The 25,982-nt window shown below is 47.0% G+C and overlaps 1 protein-coding gene across 1 annotated transcript in view; it reads left to right on the plus strand.

Annotated features, from left to right (window-relative positions):
- Nucleotides 1-430: 430 nt before the first annotated feature.
- Nucleotides 431-25,982, plus strand: part of P2RY6 (pyrimidinergic receptor P2Y6) — a 342,520-nt gene continuing 316,968 nt past the window's right edge. Inside the window, exon 1 of the mRNA XM_078658551.1 lies at nt 431-642. The gene's annotated coding sequence lies outside the window, so the exon portion shown is untranslated. The remainder of the gene's footprint in view (nt 643-25,982) is intronic.

Here is a 25,982-nt window from a genome sequence, read left to right on the forward strand (position 1 = left end):
AGTTGTGGCTGTGCGGAGGACGAGGTGCTTCTGAAAGAGGAGCTGTGACAGTGAAAAGCACGAGGCGCTGCTGAGAACTGTGGGTCTGAAGAGGACGAGGCGCTGCTGAGAGCTGTGTCTCTGAAGAGGACGAGGAGCTGCTGAGAGCTGTGGCAGGGAGAGGACGAGGCGCTTCTGAGAGCTGTGGCTGTGCGGAGGGCGAGGTGCTGCTGAAAGAGAAGCTGTGGCTGCAAAGCGGACGAGGTGCTTCTGAAAGAGGAGCTGTGGCAGTGAAGAGCACGAGGCGCTGCTGAGAGCTGTGGCTGTGAAAAGGACGGGGCGCTGCTGAGAGCTGTGAGTGTGAAGAGAGCTGTGCCTAGCAGTCAGTGGAGGCGGAGAGCTGTGGCTGTGAAGAGGACAGGGGGCTGCTGAGAGCTGTGTGCAGGCAGTCAGTGGAGGAGGGGGCTGTCTGTCAGTCAGGTGAGCAGTGCGCTCAGTGTCACAGCGGAGCCCGGGGCTGTGCCGGGGCGGGAGGGGGCACGCCACGGAGGCTGCAGCCCTGGCCGAGCTGTGTCAGTCGAGCCCGGAGGACGCGCGGTAGGGAGAGTCCCAGGCAGGGCAGAGAGTGCCAACCCCAGGAGCCTGAGCCGGGCACAGGGCGAGGTAAGCACCGGCCCCTCTCTGCGGAGGACCCGAACTCAGGCACACGAGTTACTTTTTGTTGAGGGAGAGACTCCCGAGGCTTCCGAGGGGCTCTTAGCGCCCGGACCCATGCGTTACTGCTCCTCGTCCAGGCGTGCCGCCCGGGAGGTCGCAGGGTCTGAACCACATGTGACATTGCTTGCTGGGGGAGGGGGCACTTGGGCTGTGTGTTTGCGGCCATCAGGGCTTGAACCACTCGCTTTTCTTGTTAGTTGAGGGACAGGACGCACCACCAGTGCGGGGCCCCATGCTGGTGGGCTGAGTGCCAGGCCCTGGGCAGCTGCCCACGCTGCCCATGCCTAGCGCCGACCCTGGGAGAGACCCCTTCACACATGTCCAGCAGGTCTCGGGGTCTGAACCACCCGAATACCTGCTTCTTTGGGGGGGGGGGCAAGGGAGACTCCCGTAGCGTGTCCGGGGCATTCAGGGTCTGAAGCACACGTGTCCCAGCTCGTCGGGGCAGAGGCAGCCCGAGGCGCGTGACCTCGGAGTTTAACCCGGTGCTCAGAGAAGTAAGTTTCATTCCAGCAGCCTCCTCATTCACCCACATTTTCGCTCTCCGTACGGTTGGCATTTCGTCCAGGGACACTAGCCCACCGGGCACTGTCCTTCGTGGGGATTTACCTGCCCATGTGAGTATGGCATATAAAGATTGTCGTTAACTGTATGGTTTGGGGTTGGTCGCTAGTATTATTGGGGGTGCACTCCTCGAATTCGCGAGCACGCACTGCAACCACAAATTCTTTAACAAAACCTTCACGAGGGTTGTTAGAAGTCTCGTGGGTGGGAGAAATGCAAATCCAGTGAAACTTTAAAGATTTATGCACTGAACCTCCTTAGCATGTTCACTTCAGCGGCTCGTCAAGGGTCGTCGGGGTTCCCGTGCATGCCTTGCACATTCACTTCAGCGCAGAGGCAATTTCAAGAGGGAAACAGCCTGAAATGGGTCTATTGGCATGGACATGTATGCATACAGCAGTGTATTATTTAGTGGTACCCAAGGGCTCGTGGAAAGTGAGCAATCAGACAGCAGCACGAAAATCCTACTGCTGATCCCGGCTGCATCTATTTTTACCTGCCTGCCAAGTAACAGTAACCTATACACATGTGCCTTTCAACGCTTTATTGCTTTTATTGTATTGCCTGTATTTTCATTGCTGTGTCTGTGACTGCTGTTGTCTGTCTTCCCCCGCTGCCTGTACGTGGTCCGTGCCCCTTTTTCTTCCCTCTGTTCCCCTCGCTGTCCCCGTGCTCTCTCTGCCCGGTCTTTCCTTCTGTACCCCTCGCTGCCCCATGTCTCTGCCCGGTTTTCCCTTCTGCTCCCCTCGCTGCCCCCGTGCCTCTCTGCCCGTTCTGCCTTCTGTTCTTAGATGCCCCTATATTTCTGGAGTCTGTATTTTGCCTCTGTGCCATTTGTTTTTTGTGCCCGTCTGCCCTCTGTGCCACTCGTTTTTCCCTCGTTTTTGTGCCCCTTTTGCCTTCTGTTCCACTAATTTTCCCCTCGTTTTTTGTGCCTTTCTGCCCTCTGTTCCACTCGTTTTTCCCTCGTTTTTTGTGCCTTTCTGCCCCACTCATTTTTCGTGCCTTTCTGCCTTCTGTTCGACTTGTTTTTTGCGCCTTTCTGCCCTCTGTTCCACTCGTTTTTCCCTTGTTTTTTGTGCATTTCTGCCCTCTGTTCCAATTGGTTTTTATGCCTTTCCGCCCTCTGTTCCACTCATTTTCCCCTTGTTTTTTGTGCCTTTCTGCCCTCTGTTCCAATTGGTTTTTATGCCTTTCCGCCCTCTGTTCCACTCATTTTTCCCTCGTTTTTTGTGCCTTCTGTTCCACTCGTTTTTCCCTCGTTTTTTGTGCCCTTCTGCCCTCTGTTCCACTCGTTTTTTGTGCCTTTCTGCCCTCTGTTCCACTCGATTGTCCCTCATTTTTTGTGCCCTTCTGCCCTCTGTTCCACTTGTTTTTTGTGCCTTTCTGCTCTCTGTTCCACTCGTTTTCCCCTCGTTTTTTGTGCCCTTCTGCCCTCTGTTCCACTTTTTTATTTCTGCCCTTCTGCCTTCTGTGGCACTCGTTTTTTCCATGTTTTTATGCCCCTTTTGCCTTCTGTTCCGCTCGTTTCCCCAGCCGCTGTGCCCCCTGCAGGCCCGCCCCCCTGACTGCCCACTGCCCATTCGCTGCCCCCGCCTCCGATTGTATTGTTGTCGTCTTGCCGCCCCTGCGCCAACATTTGCAGGTCTAGTGTGCTGTGAGGACGCATGGGCGTTTAATTTTTCACTAGGACGACAGGCACTCGAGTCCTGCGGACCCCCTGGGAATGTCTCACGGACCCCTGGGGGTCCACGGACCCCAGTTTGGGAAACGCTGCTGTAGACGCCTTGCACGTTCACTTCAGCGCCTAGACGCCTGGCATGCTCACTTCAGGGCATTGTCAGAGGTCGTGAATACCATAGACGCCTTGAACGTTCACGTCAGCGGCTCATCAGGGGTCGGGAATCCCGTGCATACTGTGCACGTTCACTTCAGCACCTAGACGCGTTGCACGCTCACTTCAGCGCCTTGTCAGTGGTTGTGAATACCATAGACGCCTTGCACGTTTACTTCAGCGGCTCATCATGGGTCGGGAATCCTGTGCATACTATGCATGTTCACTTCAGCGCCTTGACACCTTGCACGTCCACTTCAGCGCCTAGACGCCTGACATGCTCACTTCAGGGCCTTGTCAGAGGTCGTGAATACCATAGACACCTTGCACGTTCACGTCAGCGGCTCATCAGGGGTCGGGAATCCCGTGCATACTGTGCACGTTCACTTCAGCACCTAGACGCGTTGCACGCTCACTTCAGCGCCTTGTCAGTGGTCGTGAATACCATAAGGGCCTTGCACGTTCACTTCAGCGGCTCATCAGGGGTCGGGAATCCTGTGCATACTATGCATGTTCACTTCAGCGCCTTGACGCCTTGCACGTCCACTTCAGTGCCTTGTCAGGGGTCGTGAATACTGTAGAGGCCTTGCACACTCACTTCAGTGCCTAGACGCCTTGCACGCTCACTTCAGTGCCTTGTCAGGGGTCGTGAGTACCATAGATGCCTTGCACGTTCACTTAAGCACCTAGATGCCTCGCCCGCTCACTTCAGCGCCTCGTCATGGGTCGTGAATACCATGGATGCCTTGCACGTTCACTTCAGTGCCAAGACGCCTTGCGCGCTCACTTCAGCGCCTCATCAGGGGTCGTGAATACCGTAGACGCCTTGCACGTTCACTTCAGCGGCTCGTCAGGGGTCGGGAATCCTGTGCATACTATGCACGTTCACTTCAGCGCCTTGACGCCTTGCACGCTCACTTCAGCGCTCGTTAGTGGTTGTGAATACCTTAGACGCCTTGCACACTCACTTCAGCGCCTAGACGCCTTGCACGCTCACTTCAGCACCTAGACGCCTTGCACGCTCACTTCATCGCCTTGTCAGGGGTCCTGAATACCGTAGACGCCTTGCACATTCACTTCAGCGCCTAGACACCTTGCACGCTCAGTTCAGCGCCTCGTTAGGGGTTGTGAATACCTTAGACGCCTTGCACACTCACTTCAGCGCCTAGACGCCTTGCACGCTCACTTCAGCGCCTAGACACCTTGCACGCTCACTTCAGCGCCTAGACGCCTTGCACGCTCACTTCAGCGCCTTGTCAGGGGTCGTGAATACCATAGACGCCTTGAACGTTCACGTCAGCGGCTCATCAGGGGTCGGGAATCCCGTGCATACTGTGCACGTTCACTTCAGCACCTAGACGCGTTGCACGCTCACTTCAGCGCCTTGTCAGTGGTTGTGAATACCATAGACGCCTTGCACGTTTACTTCAGCGGCTCATCAGGGGTCGGGAATCCTGTGCATACTATGCATGTTCACTTCAGCGCCTTGACACCTTGCACGTCCACTTCAGCGCCTAGACACCTGACATGCTCACTTCAGGGCCTTGTCAGAGGTCGTGAATACCATAGACGCCTTGCACGTTCACGTCAGCGGCTCATCAGGGGTCGGGAATCCCGTGCATACTGTGCACGTTCACTTCAGCACCTAGACGCGTTGCACGCTCACTTCAGCGCCTTGTCAGTGGTCGTGAATACCATAAGGGCCTTGCACGTTCACTTCAGCGGCTCATCAGGGGTCGGGAATCCTGTGCATACTATGCATGTTCACTTCAGCGCCTTGACGCCTTGCACGTCCACTTCAGTGCCTTGTCAGGGGTCGTGAATACTGTAGAGGCCTTGCACACTCACTTCAGTGCCTAGACGCCTTGCACGCTCACTTCAGTGCCTTGTCAGGGGTCGTGAGTACCATAGATGCCTTGCACGTTCACTTAAGCACCTAGATGCCTCGCCCGCTCACTTCAGCGCCTCGTCATGGGTCGTGAATACCATGGATGCCTTGCACGTTCACTTCAGTGCCAAGACGCCTTGCGCGCTCACTTCATCGCCTTGTCAGGGGTCCTGAATACCGTAGACGCCTTGCACATTCACTTCAGCGCCTAGACACCTTGCACGCTCAGTTCAGCGCCTCGTTAGGGGTTGTGAATACCTTAGACGCCTTGCACACTCACTTCAGCGCCTAGACGCCTTGCACGCTCACTTCAGCGCCTAGACACCTTGCAACGCTCACTTCAGCGCCTAGACGCCTTGCACGCTCACTTCAGCGCCTTGTCAGGGGTCCTGAATACCGTAGACGCCTTGCGCGTTCACTTCAGCACCTAGACGCCTTGCAAGGGGCCCTAAATACTGTACCACATTAGCACGTTCGCTTAAATGCCTTGTCAGCGCTAGTGAATATCGTAAACACATAGGCGCTTTCACTTCAGCGTCTGGTCAAGGTTCGTACATAGGATACTGACAATATAAACAGACACACAACTCTTTGCAGAAACAGAACCGGTGGGAAAGACTTCTCTTACATCGCAACCAAGATCTGGAAGACACCAAGTGAACATCAGATGCTCCTCGGCCCTGCACATGTTCAGGAAGGATTTCAAGACCTGGGGCCAGATGTAGGTAGCCAGATACTGGTCGGAAACGGCCGAAAATACTGATTTTCGGCTGTTTCCGACCGGTATTGGGCTATGGAGATGCAGGGGCTCAAAAAACGTACATATTCGGTAATTTTACCGAATCGGTACAGAATCGGTAAATTTACCGATTCTGTACATTTTACAGATTCGGTAAATTTACCATTCGGTCAAATTACCGAATATATATTTTGAGATGTAGGTAGCACTTCTAACAGTGCTACAGGGCCTTTAGAATTCGGTATTTACCATGCAATACAATTGCATGGTAAATTACGAATTCTTGTGTACATGCACATCTGTGCATGTACACCTGTGCCATGTGGCTCACAGACATGCCCTAAGGGCATGTGTGTGTGCCACATGGTGCACAAGCCAGTTACAGGGGTGCAACAGGGTGTCAAAGTGACACCCTGTCCCCTTAGCAATTCGGTATTTTTACCGATTCGGTAAATACCGAATCGGTATTTGCTTTTGAATCCTATGGGCATCAAGGCCCATAGGATTCAATTGCAAATACCGATTCGGTAAAAAATACCGATTTTTTTACCTACATCTCATTTACCGATTCATAGATACCGAATCGGTAAAATTCGGTATTTATGAATCGGTAAATGAGATTTACCTACATCTGGCCCCTGGTTCTTTGACTGATCCAAAGTCCCCCCCCCCCCCCCCCCCTCCCCCTTGAGACCCTCACGGGTGAGTAGTGCGCTTTACAAACCCGTGATTGATTGTCTAAGAGTATTCCAACCACAAGAATCCGTCTATCAGTGAGGCGTGGCTGTGCCTGTGTTTTGTAAACGAGTGCTTTCAGTGCGCGCTTGTTGTGCGTCTGTCTCTAGTGGCGTCCTCTGGCTGACGCCGCGGGTTTCACTTCACGCCGCTTTAAGGTCTCGAGTGTCCCGCGGCAGGGGCGAGGGGGAAAGACGGGTTTCTTTGCAATCTTTCAGTTTCTATTGTCCGAATATAAATGCAAAACTACACATTCCAGATTGCACCGGGGGTAAAAAAGCCCTGGCAAGCTGCTCACGCCGGGCATAGGGCAGTCTGACACCCCCCCCCCCCCACGCCCCCCCCACCGACTGGGTAGAGTTACCTCATGTTAGTCTAAGTTTCAATGGGGACCATTCGCAGAGTTTTTAATGCACTGAGATTGAATTTAGGTGCACAAAAAAGGCCTACTACGCGTTAAGGTCGGAACTCTTGATTCAAAGAGCCAGGCTCTGCGAAAGACAGGAGTAAGCGCCTCGGTCTCCCCAGGGGGGAAATTGGAAGGCCGCACCGCCATACTTCAGCACTGGCAAAATACGCCCCCTGTAGACAAAAGGAAACAAAAAAACTTTCGGACAAGAACAGATCTTTCAAATCAATGTACCTGGTTGATTAATAGGAGTACGATTAGCGGATGTGGCGCACACATGTAAACCTCCCACTTGCTTGGATTTCTACATACTTCTGTGAGTTTTGTGCCCCCCTGTGCGACTCTAAGGTGCAGAGATTGACAAACGAGGTTTCCGATTCTTTACTAAAAATAATTGAGTCCATTAACAAGCAGCGCAGCTCCAGTCTCACTGCGCTCACGCGTTGAATTAAAGCGCCTTGAGGCTATTCCGCTCGCAGAGCGGCGCTGCGCCAGAGCATTCTTACAGCGAGCCCTCTCGGTTTGATCATCTTCCTTCGAGTTTATTTCTTTTCCTCGGACTAGAAGCCTCGCGTAGAATCAGACAGAGGTGGGGGGGGGGGGGGGGGGGGGGGGAGTGGTGGAAACCAGCTCAGTGAAAACGGGTAAATGTTTTATTCAATTCGGGTGGCATCCTTGTCAAAATTCCAGTTAGCCAGCGATACATGTTTTTAAACTGCATACACTTTATTATGGTGTGTTTTATCATTTCCTCTTTAAAATGAAAGCACTCACATCTTAACTAGATCCGACGTTCCCTTTATCGCCCAGAAAATGATGAAAGGAGGAGTCGGCATGGACGCGGTTTGAGCCTGCAGCATACCCCCAGTTGTCTCCGTTTCGCCCATGTGGCCGCCGCAGGCACACAACTCACTGAGCTATCGCGCCCTGGATTATACACATTTTATTTGTTCTTTATATATTTTTGGAATTGTTACCATTTGAGTAAAAGTCCAATGTGTATCAGCAAGAGTTATGCGACAGCAGTAGCAGTTTGGACGGGCTCAGAGATGCACGAAGTACTGGTCGCTCAGTGGGCTAATGCACCTACAACAGGGGTCGGTGTTTGATCGGCAAGGCAACGTGCTCGATTCAGGCCGGGTCCACCCCCTTTTCATCCGCAATAATGTGAGTACCGATGAGTTGTGCAACAATAAACATCTGAGGCCTCATTTATGAGGCTATGCGTCACTTTTACGCCGCTGGTGCGTCACTTTTTGTAACGCACCAGTGGCGTAAAAAATGCGCCTTGTTGCGCCATATTTACAAAGTGACGCATCTAGGTAGATGCGTCACTTTGTAAACCCCTGCGCCACATTATACCTGCGCCAGGTATAATGTATGCAAGGGGGCGTATTGACGCAAGAAAGGGTCGTAGAAGTGACACAGTGAAATCTATGTGATTTCACTGCGCCACTTCTAGGACACAAATGCGTCAATATCTTACGCCTGCCTCACAGCAGGCGTAAGACTGACGCAGGCCCTTTCACAGGGGGCTTGCCCCATGTGAAAGGATACATTGCTGGAGTTGCGGCACTTTTGTGACACACTCCAGCAATGCGTCACTTTTGCGTCTACAGATACGTCGGAAATACTGACGTATCTGTAACTCCTTGCGCAATGATGTGTCATACTGTAAATATGACGCATCATTGGTGATGCAAGGAGGGCGCAATGAAAAGTGACGCATTGCTGTTTTCACGCAGCGATGCGTCACTTCTCATAAATGAGGCCCCTGTTCTTTAGCGCCAAGAAGCTGATGAATGCAGAGCGCTTCATAAATAATACATGCCAGGTTACAAGGTATTTTAAATAGTAGCCCTGGGCACAGAGAGCTCAGTTACAAGCGACAGCTAGTATACATGTTTACATGTGTGTAGGATATGCCACGGGCTTGTCGCGAGCCTCCTCTGATGACGTGTGCAGCAGAAGGCAGGAGGCAATGTGGCTGCTTTACCATAGGAGGGATGTGCCCAGCCTTTCCTCTGGCACACCTCACCCCGGGTTGGCTGGTATTCAACACCACTGGTGGTTGTTGCGAGCCGGAACATCCCCCTTAGTTCCTGGATCCCTTTAATTCCTGGTATTCAGTATGTGGTGTAGAGTTGTAGCGCACACTCATCACTCGGGAGGGGATCCTGGCGCTGAGCAGGTGTGAGACTAGCGGTACGACTCCAAAAGCCAGGTCTTCAGCTGCTTGCAGAATTCAAGAAGCGAGGCAGCGGCCCTTATGTGTAGTGGCAGGTCGTTCTACTCTTTGGGAGTGATGTAGGTGAAGGCTCGACCGTTGTATCTCGTTTTCTGTATAGGTAGAGTCTGGACGGACGAGTGGAGGTGTCTGGAAGGTTTGTGAAAGCAGGTGCGATTGTTGAGGTCTGCTGGGCCAGTGTTATGGAGTTCCTTAAAAAAATGTGGGTGATAGGGTGACCAACCATCTGCACATTTCACAGACTGCCCATTGATTGGGCCTGTTGTCTGTTGTCCGTGATGATTTCTTTCACAGACGGCTTTTGTCCGTAATTCTGCACATTTAAGCGAGCTGTCCCCCTGCAACAGCCTCACAGTTCTCTAGCTCTCACTGCAGGGTCCAGCTCCCGCTGTGAACTCAAGGGTCTGCCGCAGCCCCTCCCTGACCTGGCACAGACTGCTATCAGCCCATTATCATTCTGTTTATCCCATTATCACATGCAGAATGATCATGGGCCTCTCTGTGCAGTTGCAGCATTTGCTGGGACCCGTCTTGCCAGAGCCTAGGGCATGGCATTCTGCTTTTGTTCAGGGGCTCCTGTCACCTCTCAAGGGGACAAGCTATGGGGGGCGGAGGTTGCATTTTGACGCTTCTTACCCAAAGCAACCCTGGCAATTTTGTCAGGCCAGTTTTCGGGGGTGCACCAGTGTGCATTGCGCCGGGAAACCCTTTTTGGGTAGCTGTCGCGCTTTAGAAGCCCAATAAATAAATAAATTGCTGCTTTTGTTACTGGGGGTCGGTATTGTAGCACAGCTGCAAAACTGGTCCCCAGTAACAAAACCAGCCCCCAATGCTGCAAAATCGGCCCCCACCCTTCCAGCCTCCCGGGGAAATGTCAATGCCCGCTACAGCCAGTCCAGCTCTGCTTCTTACAGGGTTAAGGGCACAGCCTTTAGATCCCTTGTTTTGCCAGCAAATCATTGGCTAAAAACACCACTTTAGCTCTGGAGATCAATGTATCTGTTTGAAAAAAAATCAGTTTGAGACTCCTGAGTTTTCTCTTGTCTGAGTTTTGACTCTTCATAAAGATAGTGTGCACCCAGCGAAACTCAATTTGTAACATGCCAGTCAAAGAATTATTTTTTTAATGAAGATAGTTCAGTGGGTTACAGTTTTTGTCACAGGGACCATTTTGTTAATTGCAATTCATAAAATACAATCCTAACATAGCTCAGTGAGCTATGAACCAAAATCAAATAGCAGCATGGAAACTGCAAGGCACAGGTTTACAGCCTCATTGTTTTTCTCTACTCTTTCATTATTTTAAGGTTGATTAATAGGTTTCCGTTGGATAGGAACGCAGCAGGGTTGGGTAAATTATGCAGCAAAAAAATGCAAATCATGTGGAATAATGCACCACATTTTGTAATAGTATTACTTAATTATGTTGACATTTTTCAATTTGATAACACGGGGCATTGATTGTACTTCATTAGTACCAGTTTAACACCCAAATATAGCAAAAAGCAACAGAAAAGTGTGCCGAAACGTGTTTCTGCGTTTTTAGTAACTTTTGAATCATTTGAGCTAAAATCTGCAGAATAGTTGGCAGAGGCTGGATTATGTGGAAAATGCAGCAAATCTATAATTATGCAGAAATTGTAGCGGCTTGACAATTGAATAATTCCAGTGGCCCTGGTCTCAAGTAACATTTCCTATACATTGGCTTACACAGGAATATAAGCAATTGTGTCTATATAATATGTGTGCGATATAACACACTCCAACACCCTACTCTACTCTACATACTTGGAATGAGTAGCATTGTAAAAGAAATTAACTAAGCACGAGGGGGGGTCTATGTAGAGTTGAGGGGCACCATTGGAGGGTGCTACTGATTGAATCCTTGGAGAAGGAGGTCTTGTGGGGGGGGGCAACAAATATTCTCACACCATTTGAAACCAGCCATAAAGTCAGGCCTGTCAAGGGCATAGCTATCATTCCTGCAGCCTGTGCAGCGCCCCAGGCCTGGGGGAAAAAAGCACTTTAGCAGCTGATTGTGGGACGGCTGGTAAGAAGGCATAGTCTATGAATGGAGGGATTTAATTTTATTATAATCAGTGTTTCTTTAAAAAAATGTATTTCAAGATTTCAAGTTAACCCCTTCCACGCTCATGACGAGCTCAGCTCGTCATGAGTTACGCCTCTCGTACGCTCATGACGAGCTGAGCTCGTCATGTAACGCGGTTTTCCGCAAAAGTCAGCGCATAGCGGGAAAACCGCTAGCGCGCATGCGGTTAATGTAAAACAAAGAGCACAAGTAGAAATGCCTACATAACATGACCGATGTGCTCTGACCCCAGAATTTTCTAGTGCCGCACTATGACTTGCCAGACAACTGCTCCGGGCTGAAATTTTGGATGGATTTCTCCCTCATTCTATGAAAAATAGCTTTTTCTTAACAAAGAGTAATTTTCTGTCTGAGTGTACGTATATGTCACTTCTGTAGCGGGACCCTAGCCGAAAGGCAACGGAGCACTGTAAAAGGTCCAAGAAGAAAATGTATCGCCCGAGGGGTATGTTTTGTAACATTTTACATGACACAGCATAGTAAGTGAAGCTGTTGTGCTGCGCTGCGTGAAAGGGAAGGAGTAGAGTAGCACCATATTTTCAAAGCTATGGTGCAGAGGAATTGGGATTGAAATGTCTGACATGCAAGTTACAAAGTGAACCCTCACATAATCTCTCTGTTCACTCCCTAATCAGCCTCTTCGTCCTATAGTTCCCTTTTCTACATCTCTTCCTTCCTCTCTCCTGCCTAGCCATTCGTCCCAGCCTCTCTCACCTCACATGCTTTCTCTCGGTTCCCCTCACTCTGCCTTTTATATGCAACCTTTACCTTTTTTTCCTCTTTTCAACCTTCTCTCTGTCACCCTCACCATATTTCTGAATCTTTTTTTTGCTTTTTTTTTATTCTCCACCCTTTCCTGTTGTCTGCTTTTCACCATCATTTTTTTCTCTTAGCTGGGAGACCCCCGCTGCTTTACCCTTCTCTCACTGTTCCAACCTTCTCTCTCTCCCTCTCAGCATATAACCCTCTCTCCTTTACCACCATATTTTCCCTCTCTTTTTCACACTCTCTAGTAGTGCTACTGCCTGTGAACTCTAAGTCTATGTTCAGCACTGAGTGATGTGTCTTGCACAATCATTCATGGTACGGAGGTAGAGTTGCAAAATCTGCCTCTTATGTCAGCTGTCAAATTCTGCTTGGTGTGTACATGTTTGCTAGTTTTTCATCTTTAAGTCTGTCCAGTTATTTGTGAATGTTGGCTCAACACTCTATTGTGTAATACAAACTAAAGTACAGAAACCAGCTATATAGAATATTTGAACTGTGCTGGATGAGTGTGAATTGTTATGTTTTTTTCGAAGACTATGATTGTTGACTATTAGGGTTGGCACACTTTTGAGCTTGTTGATGCTCAACTATATGACATATCTGAACTGTGTGGGACGTGTGCTCAGTGTTCTGTCCAATGTATTCTGTGGATGTTTTTGCTGCTTCTCACTGGGATTTCTGTTTTTTTACATAGCAGTGTCCAAATGCTTCTCACACCTGAACAATTATATTGATGTATTTTCAGTAACATCTATCCTTTTATTGTATTAGGACTGTGTCTGGGTAGCTTGGAGTACAATAATAGGGTTAATACAAAAAATAGATGCAGAAGGGAGGTCTTTAAGCACATCCGTGGCTGGGAGAGTCTTATGAAGAAACATGTGAATTAACAGTTTAGAGGATACATAGACTCTAGTTGGCGTGACAAGAATAAAATACGATCTGGGTACTGCAATAAATAGTGGATACCTTGAAGTGGAACATAATGGAATGGGAGAATTCTCATGGATGTGTCATTACTTTTCAAGTAGTTCCTGTTGTGTAAGGAGTTGACTGTCTGCCCATCTGAGCACGTCCAGCCTCCAGTGGTGTATGAATCTGCATGAAGTGTCATTGATGGAAGCCCTCTTAAACTTAGTGTGATCTGAAGACATAACCTGGTACACAGCTGGTTTAACCACCTTTCATATCAAAATAACTTGCAGGGTCTGTGCTAATCTCCCCAGGTTTAAACCACTCTACCTTTCCAATCAAACATGATTGTATAGTAGGAGGAACTTTATACAATTTGGCAACAAGGTGTCTGAGTGTTGAAATTGGACATATGAGGTACATCAGGTATGTACCCCTCACTTTCTAGCCGGTGGTGGGTAATGCCCCTAACGCAGGATGCCAAAGTTCTAACTCACCTGTAAGCCCACTCGAGACAAGTCAAGATAATTTATTTACAGAGGCATATAAACTTGGTCAGATGCTTTCACAGCAAGTCCATCTCCACCTGTGCCTCCATGTGCGTAATTCACTTATGCGCAATGTAGGACGTGTGTATCAATCCTGGTGAAGCCGCCTTTAGCTTTCACCCTTTCTATGTCAAAAATGTGGATACAGATAATTGCAAAATGTTCTTCTTTAACAGAAGTAATGAGATAATGAGTAACAGAACACCATGTATCTTCTCTACATCACCAACCACAAGAACCCCCTAAATGTACCACTTCACACCCATGCACAACCAAGTCCACAAAGTCTAGCAAACTGTCACACATACATCCCAGCCCTATCACGAGTTTGAGTTGCGAAGGTGAATGGACAGTAAAGATGTCATTACATTTAGTTTTCAGCTTGTCACAAGTGCTATATGTTCAAGAATAAACGAGAAATATCAGGCTGTATTGTCTGACAAATTTCTGCTTATTCCTGTAAAATGTAGATTGGTGTTTATAAAATTCTCAAACTTTGCAGTCAAAGACAGAATAGTAAAGCTAATTAGTTGACAGTCTTGTTGTGGTGGCAAAGAGTGTGTGAAAACAAAGGCTGCAAGCTGTCAGTTAGTTTGTAACACACAATAACTTTTAAAGACCTGTAAATGAACTGTGCAAATGTTTCAAAACAAATCAGCAGTTAGGAAACCGCAAATGGACCGCTTGCTTGTAATTCAGAAGTGTGCTGGAAACAGAGGTCTAATGGGATGAAAACAATCAAGACACTTTACTTGGTGATGTTCAAATGATACATATTTGCTGAAACCACATTTCCACACAATATTGTTTATGCACTATATCGTTTTATCAGTAAATCTGGATGTCAGGATTTTGTTGCCATTTTAATGGAAAATGTTCTGTATGTAAAATACATTCCCTCCTTCTGCCCTTCAATAATGCCTCAACAATGTATACTGTTTCTAGTCTGCAGCACACGTGTGCGCATGGGTGAAAATCTGAAGTTTACAACTCACAGAAATTAAATGGCCCAATCAGTATACTATTTCCCATATACAGGTAAAATAAGGAGGGCTGATATATGGCTAGCTAGGACATTATATAGTAATGTCAACTTCTACCTAACCGTTCTGGCCCACTACAATACCTTAACACTCAGCAGCCAATTATAGCTCATGCAGGCTGCTTATTGCTCTTACCCTCACACAAGACCTGTCCGCTATGAGTCTTATCCATCACTCAGTACTGTACCAGCCCCTAAAACCCGGGTTGTAAAGTACGGCAGATCACCCGTGAGGGTCCTCAAGGCGCTGAATTGTTGGCATGGGGAGATCAAGTGATTTGCCCAGAATCACAGGATGTTGACGCCGGGGACGAGACTCGAACTTGGGTCCCACTGGCTCCAAAGTCAGCAGCTCAGGCTGTTACGCCACAACCAGTCATCACCAGCTGAACAGACATGGAATACCTGATGCGATCTGACATAAAGTTGGCCAATCGGAGAACTGGACTGTAGTCCAGCACTGCAGGTCCCGATTAGCTACATTCTTCGTGTGCTGCTTTACATCTCACAATACCACTTAGACATGAGATGCTAGAAGCAAAGTCCATCCGAGCAGGTCTTCCTGACCACTTCTCTCCCCAAACAAGCCTGCTCAGGACCATGAACTGCAAACAAAATATCAGACTGGACAACCCAGTGCAGTAAACATATAAATAGTTTGTGATCATATGAAAAACAACAAGAAGAGCTGCGCAGTTGCTCAAAGCTGCACAAACACCAGAAAACCGTGACGTGCACGATTGTCTGAACCTAATATAAACTTATTTTGACTTGTACTTATGTTGGTTGTCTATTTACGTACTTATATACGATTGCACAACCTCCTGTGATGCGTCTCTAAAACTTACCTTTTGTCCTGAATTTCTTTCACGATTTTGATCTTCTGTCCTGAATTTTTGTTCTGAATTTTGACCCTTTGTTCTGAATTTGGACAGTCACCGTCCTGAATTTGCACCCATGCCATTTGGTCAGCCTAGTGGGTGAGGAGTTTGAATTCTACCTTGTTAATGTCTGGGGAGCCATTCTAGCTCCTTCAGGTGTGGTGTGATGTGAGTGCGGCGTGGGAGGTTAAGAGAGATTCTTGCCGCCATCCTGTGCACCAATCGACGAGTGCAAAACAACATTTTACACCTGTCGTTGGTGCACATATCATGGTGGACCGACCGACCTTTGCAAATGTTCACGTGAGATCGGTGTGTCTGGCCCACAACAGGGTCCATTCTCCGCACTTTGTTGACCCACTGGGGTCCTTATTCAGGCATTGCTAAAGGGGTGTGGGGTCTCAGCCACATGCAGCCCCAATCTTGACAAACTTTGCCATAGCAACAAAAAGCCCAAGGAATGCTTTTTAATCCATGCCAGCTTTTGTCACTTTCACTTGTCTGTTTCCAAATACCGGGTATCTGAGGAGAGAGGTCTACCCCAGCAGGGTAATACATCCTGCATGTACTGACATAAAGAGGCACCCCGAAAACACAACTCTAGGGTGCCATTCAAAACCGGTTTGGAAAACGTGAATGAACCTGCAAGGCTGTTCTTTCGCTGTGGGATAGTTTGTAGGATAGTGAATTAAACTGTGGTTTGTGGTGTGATTTTCGTTAATTCAAGTAAAATATGTTTACATTTTACCATTTGCATAGCTCACAACACACAATAAAATGTCTCGGCATTTTGCCCTAGAGATGGGCCATAACCAGCCTGATGTTCACGATGGAGATCGAAATTCGTTTACAAAGGGAAGATGACGTCACCTCAGTGAGAAGTTTCAGTAGCAGTTCACGTGCAGATGCAGGGAGTGCCATCTAGTATGTAGTATCATTTTTGAGTCTGGGAAGGTCTGTGACTTATGATGAGAGGCCAAGTCCCGAATGGGTCATGCCCAGAGCCGGATTGGCCTTAGGGGGCACCAGGCGTTTCCCTGGTGGGCTGGAAGGATGGGGTTGGTTTTGGACCGATGGGGGCCAGTTTTGGTACAGACGTCCGATTTTGCAGCAGTGCTGCAATATCGGCCCCTGTACCAAAAGCAGCAGTGTTTCCCATAAGCATATACAACATGCCCCCACACCCCCCTGCGGCCGGCCCGATTCAATTGCCAAGGCTGGTTTGCATTCCCACTGGGGTCCTGGTCCTGACACCCCTTATGCTGGGCTGGCTATTCTGCCAATTTCCTTATCCATTTCAGGCTGGAGTGACGCATGCAGAGCAGGGCGTGGGCAGCATGCAGAGTCTGCAGGGAGAGCAGGGCGTGGGCAGCATGCAGAGTCTGCAGGGAGAGCAGGGCGTGGGCAGCATGCAGAGCAGGGTTGGATCTGCATGCAGAGCAGGGTGGGGGCTGCACTCAGAGCAGGGTGGGGCTGCATGCAGAGCAGGGTGGGGGCTGCATGCAGAGCAGGGTGGGGGCTGCACTCAGAGCAGGGTGGGGCTGCACGCAGAGCAGGGTGGGGGCTGCACGCAGAGCAGGGTGGGGGCTACATGCAGAAGAAGCTGAGACTGCACGCAGAGCAGGGTGGGGGCTGCATGCAGAAGAAGCTGAGACTGCACGCAGAGAAGGGTTGGGGCTACATGCAGAGGAAGGTGAGACTGAACGCAGAGCAGGGTGGGGGCTGCATGCAGAGCAGGGCGTCAGCTACATGCAGAGCAGGGCGTGGACTGCATGCAGAGCAGGGTTGGATCTGCATGCAGAGCAGGGTGTGGGCTGCACGCAGAGCAGGGTGTGGACTGCATGCAGAGCAGGGTGTGGGCTGCACGCAGAGCAGGGTGTGGACTGCATGCAGAGCAGGGTGTGGACTGCATGCAGAGCAGGGTGTGGGCTGCACGCAGAGCAGGGTGTGGACTGCATGCAGAGCAGGGTGTGGGCTGCACGCAGAGCAGGGTGTGGACTGCATGCAGAGCAGGGTGTGGACTGCATGCAGAGCAGGGTGTGGGCTGCACGCAGAGCAGGGTGTGGACTGCATGCAGAGCAGGGTTGGATCTGCATGCAGAGCAGGGTGTGGGCTGCACACAGAGCAGGGTTGGATCTGCATGCCGAGCAGGGCGTGGACTGCATGCAGAGCAGGGTTGGATCTGCATGCAGATCAGGGTGTGGACTGCATGCCGAGCAGGGTTGGATCTGCATGCCGAGCAGGGCGTGGACTGCATGCAGAGCAGGGTTGGATCTGCATGCAGATCAGGGTGTGGACTGCATGCAGAGCAGGTTTGGATCTGCATGCAGATCAGGGTGTGGACTGCATGCAGAGCAAGGTGAGACTGCATGCAGAGCAGGGTGGGGGCTGCACGCACAGCAGGGTGTGGACTGCATGCAGAGCAGGGTTGGATCTGCATGCAGATCAGGGTGTGGACTGCATGCAGAGCAGGTTTGGATCTGCATGCAGATCAGGGTGTGGGCTACATGCAGAGCAAGGTGAGACTGCATGCAGAGCAGGGTGGGGGCTGCACGCAGAGCAGGGTTGGATCTGCATGCCGAGCAGGGCGTGGACTGCATGCAGAGCAGGGTTGGATCTGCACGCAGATCAGGGTGTGGACTGCATGCCGAGCAGGGTTGGATCTGCATGCCGAGCAGGGCGTGGACTGCATGCAGAGCAGGGTTGGATCTGCATGCAGATCAGGGTGTGGACTGCATGCAGAGCAGGTTTGGATCTGCATGCAGATCAGGGTGTGGACTGCATGCAGAGCAGGTTTGGATCTGCATGCAGATCAGGGTGTGGACTGCATGCAGAGCAGGGTTGGATATGCATGCAGATCAGGGTGTGGACTGCATGCAGAGCAGGGTGTGGACTGCATGCAGAGCAGGGTGTGGGCTGCACGCAGAGCAGGGTGGGATCTGCATGCAGAGCAGGGCGTGGACTGCATGCAGAGCAGGGTGTGGACTGCACGCAGAGCAGGGTGGGGGCGGCACGCAGAGCAGGGTGGGGGCTCCATGCAGAGCAGGGCGTCGGCTGCACCCAGATCAGGGCGTGGGCTACATGCAGAGCAAGGTGGGGGCTACATGCAGAGCAAGGTGAGACTGCATGCAGAGCAGGGTGTGGACTGCATGCAGAGCAGGGTTGGATATGCATGCAGATCAGGGTGTGGACTGCATGCAGAGCAGGTTTGGATCTGCATGCAGATCAGGGTGTGGACTGCATGCAGAGCAGGGTGTGGGCTGCACGCAGAGCAGGGTGGGATCTGCATGCAGAGCAGGGCGTGGACTGCATGCAGAGCAGGGTGTGGGCTGCACGCAGAGCAGGGTGGGGGCTGCACGCAGAGCAGGGTGGGGGCTCCATGCAGAGCAGGGCGTCGGCTGCACCCAGATCAGGGCGTGGGCTACATGCAGAGCAAGGTGGGGGCTACATGCAGAGCAAGGTGAGACTGCATGCAGAGCAGGGTGGGGGCTGCATGCAGAGCAGGGTGCAAGCTGCATGCAGAGCAGGGTGCAAGCTGCATGCAGAGTCTGCAGGCAGAGCAGGGTGGGGGCTGCATGCAAAGCCAAAGGGGATGTTGGACGGAGTGTTGAACATTGCAAGCATTCACCCCCAGTCAACTGATCTGGGTTTAATCCATCGCCGTTCTTTAGCTCACTCCGCCACCCTAGTGAAGAAATTTAGTCTTCATTCTCAGGGAATACTTACTAATAAAAAAGAACTTGGCACAGAAGCTGAAAATATGAAAAGACATCTTTATTAAATTTAATAAGTGAGGCCACGTCACACAGAAGCCATAGCAACTGAATGAGGTAGTCTGAGGAATACAGAAAACAGAGGCCTTTTATATGCTTAGGGCTACAAACTTCAGCATACAAGTAAGGGGCAGTCCTAGCTATTGCAAGCATGCAAAAAATGCCTAACATGGACATGCAAGGTCTGCCAAACGACAAACCCATTTTACAGTTGTCCGGCCCATAATCAATCATTGAACAAACCCAACATCCTTCTTTAGACAAGCTGGACAAACCCATAATAAAAGGACCACAACCCACATCATAAACTGACCATAAAAGAAGGAACAGAAAACAGATAAGAAGCAGGATAAGGTGTGTGTGTGTGTGTGTACATACCAAACTCTACAATGTCCTGTGCTTTGATCCTCAATCTTAATCAGCTAAAGGGCAGGAACTGGTTTAACAAGGTCAGCTTCAGGCAACAGGATCAGTTCACTGAGGTCAAACAGGAGTCAGCACGAACTCGAGCTAAGGTGTACATGTCCTTAAAAGACTAGTTCAGCCACAATCATTGGCCTATGTGAGGGCAAACTCAAAATGGCTGCCATACACAAAATGGAACCCAAGGGTTCAGAATTCACAGATCCTCAGACCCTCCTTTTGCCCTTACATAGGCAATCACTCAGTCTGTATCTGAATCGATGTCAATATTATATGTTATTCCCTTCACTAAGGCATTATTACTTGAGTTATCTTTCATGGAACGCAAGGGATAGACTTCGTTGGCATAAATAAACATCGTCTGATATGCCCATACAGACCCATTGTAACTAAATGACAGAACCAAATAGGGAATACCTCTATCTGTAGTGTGTGGCATAGGACCACACACCCAACAATTAGTGGTGTTCATTACTAACTGGTGTTGATGCAGAAGCTGTACAAAGGAATTATTAGTAAACTCTGACCTCCTAACCAGTTCATGTTCAGGTAAAGTATGGAAAGAATGCGAAGAAGTAGTAGTAGGAAGAGACATAGGTTGGGAGGTGGGTACAGATGTCAATTGGGTATCAAAAACAATCCAACCCACAAAAGACAACCTCATGCTTAAAAATACTAGAAAACATGTTATTAAGAACATATGGACAATAGGAGAAAGTAATGACCACTATTACAAACAAAATTATCATTTTTCACAACTCTAAGCAGAAAGCAAATCCTAAAACTATTTAGTAACATTTTTTATGGCTCCTATGCATTTCAGTAACTTATTATATGTTCAGGTGAAACAGTGGTGATCCTTATTAATGCTCTCGGATGAAAAGGGATACTCTTCCACAGAGAATGGACTTTATTCTGCTTTTACTAAACAGAATACTACTTTAAAACAATGCCAGCAAAACAGCAAAAATTAGTCTCCTAACACACATTTTATGCAATCGCACGGGAAATACCCAGAGTCCGTCCAAGCCTCTCTGGCAGGCTTCTATTGTTCATCAGATCCTCTTGTGTTGTTTTCTTCCGCATGGGCCTCTTCATTCAGGTCTTTCATGAAAATGGTCCTTCTCAGTATCCGTTGGAGTGCCCTCCTGGCAAACACTCGCAGCTTATTTGAAAGTCTCAATGTCTCAAGGCAGTGCACCAATATCTCTCCTCTGCGGCAGGCACTACAGATAGTGTGCTCTTCATTGATCAAGGGCACAGATCATCTTATGCAGATCCGGGTCTACATTCTCAGGCTCCAACACTCATTACTCAGTGTCAGAGAACGCTCAGGCTGCTCTTCCATTTAATCATAGGTACCACAATGTAGTGCCTTTTTCCAATCCTGGATCCTCTGGTGCACTGCCTTTCTGTTGGAGCAAAGAAAAGGGGGTGTGTGGCCAAAACTCAGGCCAAGGTGCTCAAGGGACTGCACACTGTCAGAGGTTACCAGCACATGACAGGTCGCTCTTTTGCACTGAAACTCTGGTTCTGTGGCAAAACCAGCTCCTCCTTCTTTTCTGATGTTCAACGCCTTCTGATGAAGCAAGTACAATACGTTGGAGATATCACTGATGACACGCTGGCGATCACTGTCTGGGTGCTGGGACTGTCACTGATGGGAATTAGCTTTTCATCAAAGGTCCGCAGGTTATTATGACTTAATCCCGCAGAACCTAGTGATGTAGGAAATGGGACACATTTGTTATTTTCCTTCAATTTAGTACAAAAACAGTTTGTTTTTAACAAGAGGATTGGAAGCAGGTGGCCTGCAATCTGCGAGGGAGTGGCCATACGCCATGAGACAATTCTGGTCTAGAACACACTGTCATTCTCATAGAATACAAAGACAAAGGCAATAAGCAAAACAGTGCCTCTAATTTCTTCAATTGGGTTTACATGTGAGAGCATATCCTCTACCATCTAAGGGTAGATAACTATATGAGAATTTTATCTAAATGGATGTCCTCACACATAGTGACATCGTCTAATGGGGTAAACACATTTTTTTCTCTCAATGATTAAGTCTAGGTATTCCTAAATTCCTTATCTAGAACATCTCAAAAGAAATCACAAGATACAGATTATCAGGGACATGTAGATACCTCCCTTTTAATAACTGTGCATCAAGTGCACTATGCAATACACAGGCTAATGATCAAAATGTGGAAGCTTGTCTTATAATAGCATTGAGTCAGTTAACCAGTCCATCATTACCATGACGGTCAGAGCTGGAAAACATCGAGGTAGGCCTAAAGAAAATTCTTAAAAACCAATCTAGTTATACAAAAGGGATTTATACATAATATGGGGTTCCTAGTACATTACTGCAATCTGGAAGTGTGAACCTAATACAATAATAACAATAAAAGAAGGCTAACTGGTGAAAGGAATATGGAAAAGGGAAAATGGGACTAGGACACAGCTAAACTCCCCAATTACTAGGTACAATGCAACATCAATCAGGGGAGAAGTGACGAAAGAAAAATCTATAGGAAGAACAAGAAATTACTTGGGTGATAGTCAAGCATGTGACACACCCACTATTGTAATATAAAAATTAGGTCACCATGCACAAAAGTCACAGATCTATAATTTATCCTTACGTCCAATTCAGGATACATAAATTTAGGGCTGCCTGTTCCTTACAGGAAAGGGGGCAGTAACGTGACTGTAGGTGAAACCTTGTTTCCTGTATATCTCTTTTATTTTACTTCAATACTATATAGCCAAAATAGACATGCACTGGTGAAGTGTTGTCTGTCTCGCTCACAGGATGAAAAAAATATCATATCTGTGAAATTTAGTGGAAATTCACCCAACTGTTGTACAGGATACACATCGTCATGTATATCCCTTCACAACACAGGTAAACTTGTAATAGTATCATAAGCAGCAACATAAAACAAAAAACATGCCAAAAAACCCGCACAAAACGGACATGTCAAGCCATCAGATATACTTGCTGTATATCAAGCACAAAAAAACCATAGACAAAACAATAGCATATATAAATGAGCGGTGACGCATAACACTGTGTCAGGTTTAAAATCCTTACCCTCCTTCTTGACAGTAGATCACCAATTAGTGGATATCTGCTGTCAAATACAACTTTCAGACACACAGAACCAGCAAGAACAATTCATGATAGAACCAAATACATAAACATGAAAAACGCATGGACATTTCTTTCCAAAGGAGTTACGCAAAAACACATCTCATTTTAGCCAACCAAACTCACGTGTCTTGTCAGCCTTAAAATCACCCAGAGCAATCCATGGATGATCTGTGAGCAGAAGCAAAAAAAAAAAACACAACACACAGAAGAGAGACATTTTTCATAACAAACAAATATCCTCTATAACTTGTAATCAGAAGACAAAGCATGATATATATTAACAGACACAAAAATAAATTTCCATTACTTAACTGTCACCATCTTGTCGGTCAGCTTGCAACATTAAGCTAAAACTAAAATTATTTCGCTGACACTCCATGTTAGCTTTGTGCCACAATTTTCACTTTGAAAAATAATTCTTAATTGGCAAATCGTTCTCACTTAGGCATGTAGCCTTCAAAATTTGAATAAAGAGCTTCCTCTTATTTTCTGTCTAAAACTTAATGCAACGCCTCATTTTCTGTCAAATAAAAGCAACTAGCAGACATCATATTTTCAGAGCAGAAATACAAATGTATCATTTCTGCAGAGCATTTAGCATGATGTGGGGACTTTCAAAGAAACCATTTTTTCATACTTTTCCTTTGGAATTAATTTCTTTAATTTTGTTTATTTTTATGGAGAAACCTGAAACCCTCCTTTTAGAAGCCCTTTTAGCAAGATCATTCTGTACTTCGCAGAGACAAGGCCCTAATTTACGAGGTCACAGATGTCGACATGACAGTCTGCTACCATTGTTTACAGGGAAACTAAAGATAACACCTCAGCGCGACTCAAGCCAGCCTCTGCAGCTGTCCTAGCCCCCAGCTTCTGCTCACTAAGAAGTTTGTCAAAGACAAAAGGCCTTCCGGATTCCTCCTAACCTGCAATAATTCACTCTATTTAAAACACATGTTATATATATTACTCCTGTTAGGGGCTATAATTTATTTCTATACTTATATTATTAAAACATTTACTGTGAATAATTTGCAGAACATAATAACACACATACCAGTTTTTAGAACAAATGCTTGTTTGCAATGGTACTCATTTCATCAACCTTAAATAGATGAAGGTCTCAGTTAGGTCCAACCAAAGTTAAAAACCTTCAACCCTGATATTAAACTCAAACCTCTGCACCAGGCACATTAGCTCACTGAGCCATTAAACGCAACCCCAAATGGGAACAACCTGCAAATTTGTGTTTTATACCTAAATGTATGCATTTACTGAAGCCTAAGGCACTTTAAAGCTATTTTAAATGTCAAAAATACCCAAATTCGACTTTGATATTTGGGGCACTTAAAAATAAATATCCTATAAGTATGTTACATATTAATCATCCTCAGAATGTTCTTTACACATTACAGATATTAGACATTAGACATATCTCATGTAAATCCTTAGAAAAATGAGTTTTTTACGCCTGCGCTAAGTGAGATGTCATATGCTAATGTCCTCATTATGCAGTGCAACACAACTCAAATTAAATTATAATGCTAGGAGGTCACAGTATGAGCATTAAGCTTCATGAATAGTAAAAAACGAATTTTGTAGCACTTATTTTTAATAATTATTTTTCAGAATTTAATAATTATTTTTAATAAACCCAATCATTTTTGATAATACCACTTATAAAAGCAAGCTGCATCCCTTATTTCAGACATAAACAGAAAGGGGTGAAACACTCAGGACACACAATACGGCGCGCTTTAGCCATGCATTTCATAAATAGTGCCAACGCTATTCACTTACAGAAATTGCACTAATGGGAAAACCACATAGACATTTAAACACACATTTAACCCACAAACCAATACTCAGAACAAAAACAAAGGACAGCCCACAGACTGTACTTAAACCAAACCATTTGTAAATACTAGTTGTAGAGAGTCAGAGTCAGAGTCAAAGTCACTTTATTCGATTAATTTAAAATCATAAAAGTATGCTATACCTATACATGATGACTTTCAAAATTATTATATAAAATATAAAAACGATTTGATAGAAACAATACAATACATGAATAAGAAAACAACGGCCCAAAATTTATACAAAAATATTCATTTTCTTATAACAATTATATTGTAAATTTATAGCGTTATTAATTCATTATATACATGGTAATACATGATAGCTATGGCAAATAATCGTTAATCAGTTCCAACGGTGTAATATCCCTTTGTCTGTTTCATCTAACCCGGATAGATGCTATCAGAAAGTTCGCAACCCCAAACATCACTACTGGGGACTCCATAAGTTGTAAATATAGCAAAGCAAGTTTTAACTGTACAAACCCCTTATCCCTTAGCAAAGGAACAATATACTTTTTCCGTCCTTCCAAGAAAAAAGGGCAAAAAAACATAAAGTGTATTAGATCTTGGTCAGAGAAACTATCGCATTTACATGGTTCATTTTCCATTGGTCTACACCACTTCACGTAATAGCCCAGCAAAAAATGTGCTTGATTAAAACGAAATTTTGTTAAAAGCCACCGATGGTAGGGTTTTGTGACAATAGTCAAATAGGGTTGTATAGACATTGTCGTAATCAGGGAATAATGCACCCTTACTGTTGGCTTAGTCATTTCTCTAGCTTCACGCTCTAATTCTCTGTTAACCATAAAGTGTTTCTTTACCCATACGATATCATCCTTGCATAGGTTTTCGGGGTTAAGATATAATTCTGGCCGACCCAGTTACTTTGCTGTTCTTTTTACAAATGACAGCCATTGAATATCCTTTGCTCTGTCCCGTCCCATACAGTCCTTAATGATCTTATGGTTTAATGTAAGGTTTGGGTTCAACCATGTCTTGATCCAGAACAAGAGTGGTGCCATATTAAGGGTATCCTCGATGTAAGTCATATTTACAAGAAACGCTTCTCAATTGTGTTTCAAAAGACTGCAAAAACAGCCCAACAGACTGATGTATGTGCAAGAAGCGAAAATACACTCAATTCACTAGCTTTGGCTAGCAGAACACCAAAAATCGCTCTGCATATCTTCCTTCATAACATTGCGCAGAACAAAGGATCCTTATATGTATTATGTCATATTTTAATTCCCTGGGGATACAAAATCACCAAGGAAGAAACATGTTTGTATACTTAAACCTATTTAAGTATTCCTTCTAGGAGAGCCGGCTAATTAATTTCACATCACACTATGGTACCTTCCAAATAAAGCCACACATTCTTCTTATGTGAGCT

This window comes from Lissotriton helveticus, chromosome 8 (assembly GCF_964261635.1).
Source record: "Lissotriton helveticus chromosome 8, aLisHel1.1, whole genome shotgun sequence".
NCBI classification, from domain to species: Eukaryota; Metazoa; Chordata; class Amphibia; order Caudata; family Salamandridae; genus Lissotriton; species Lissotriton helveticus.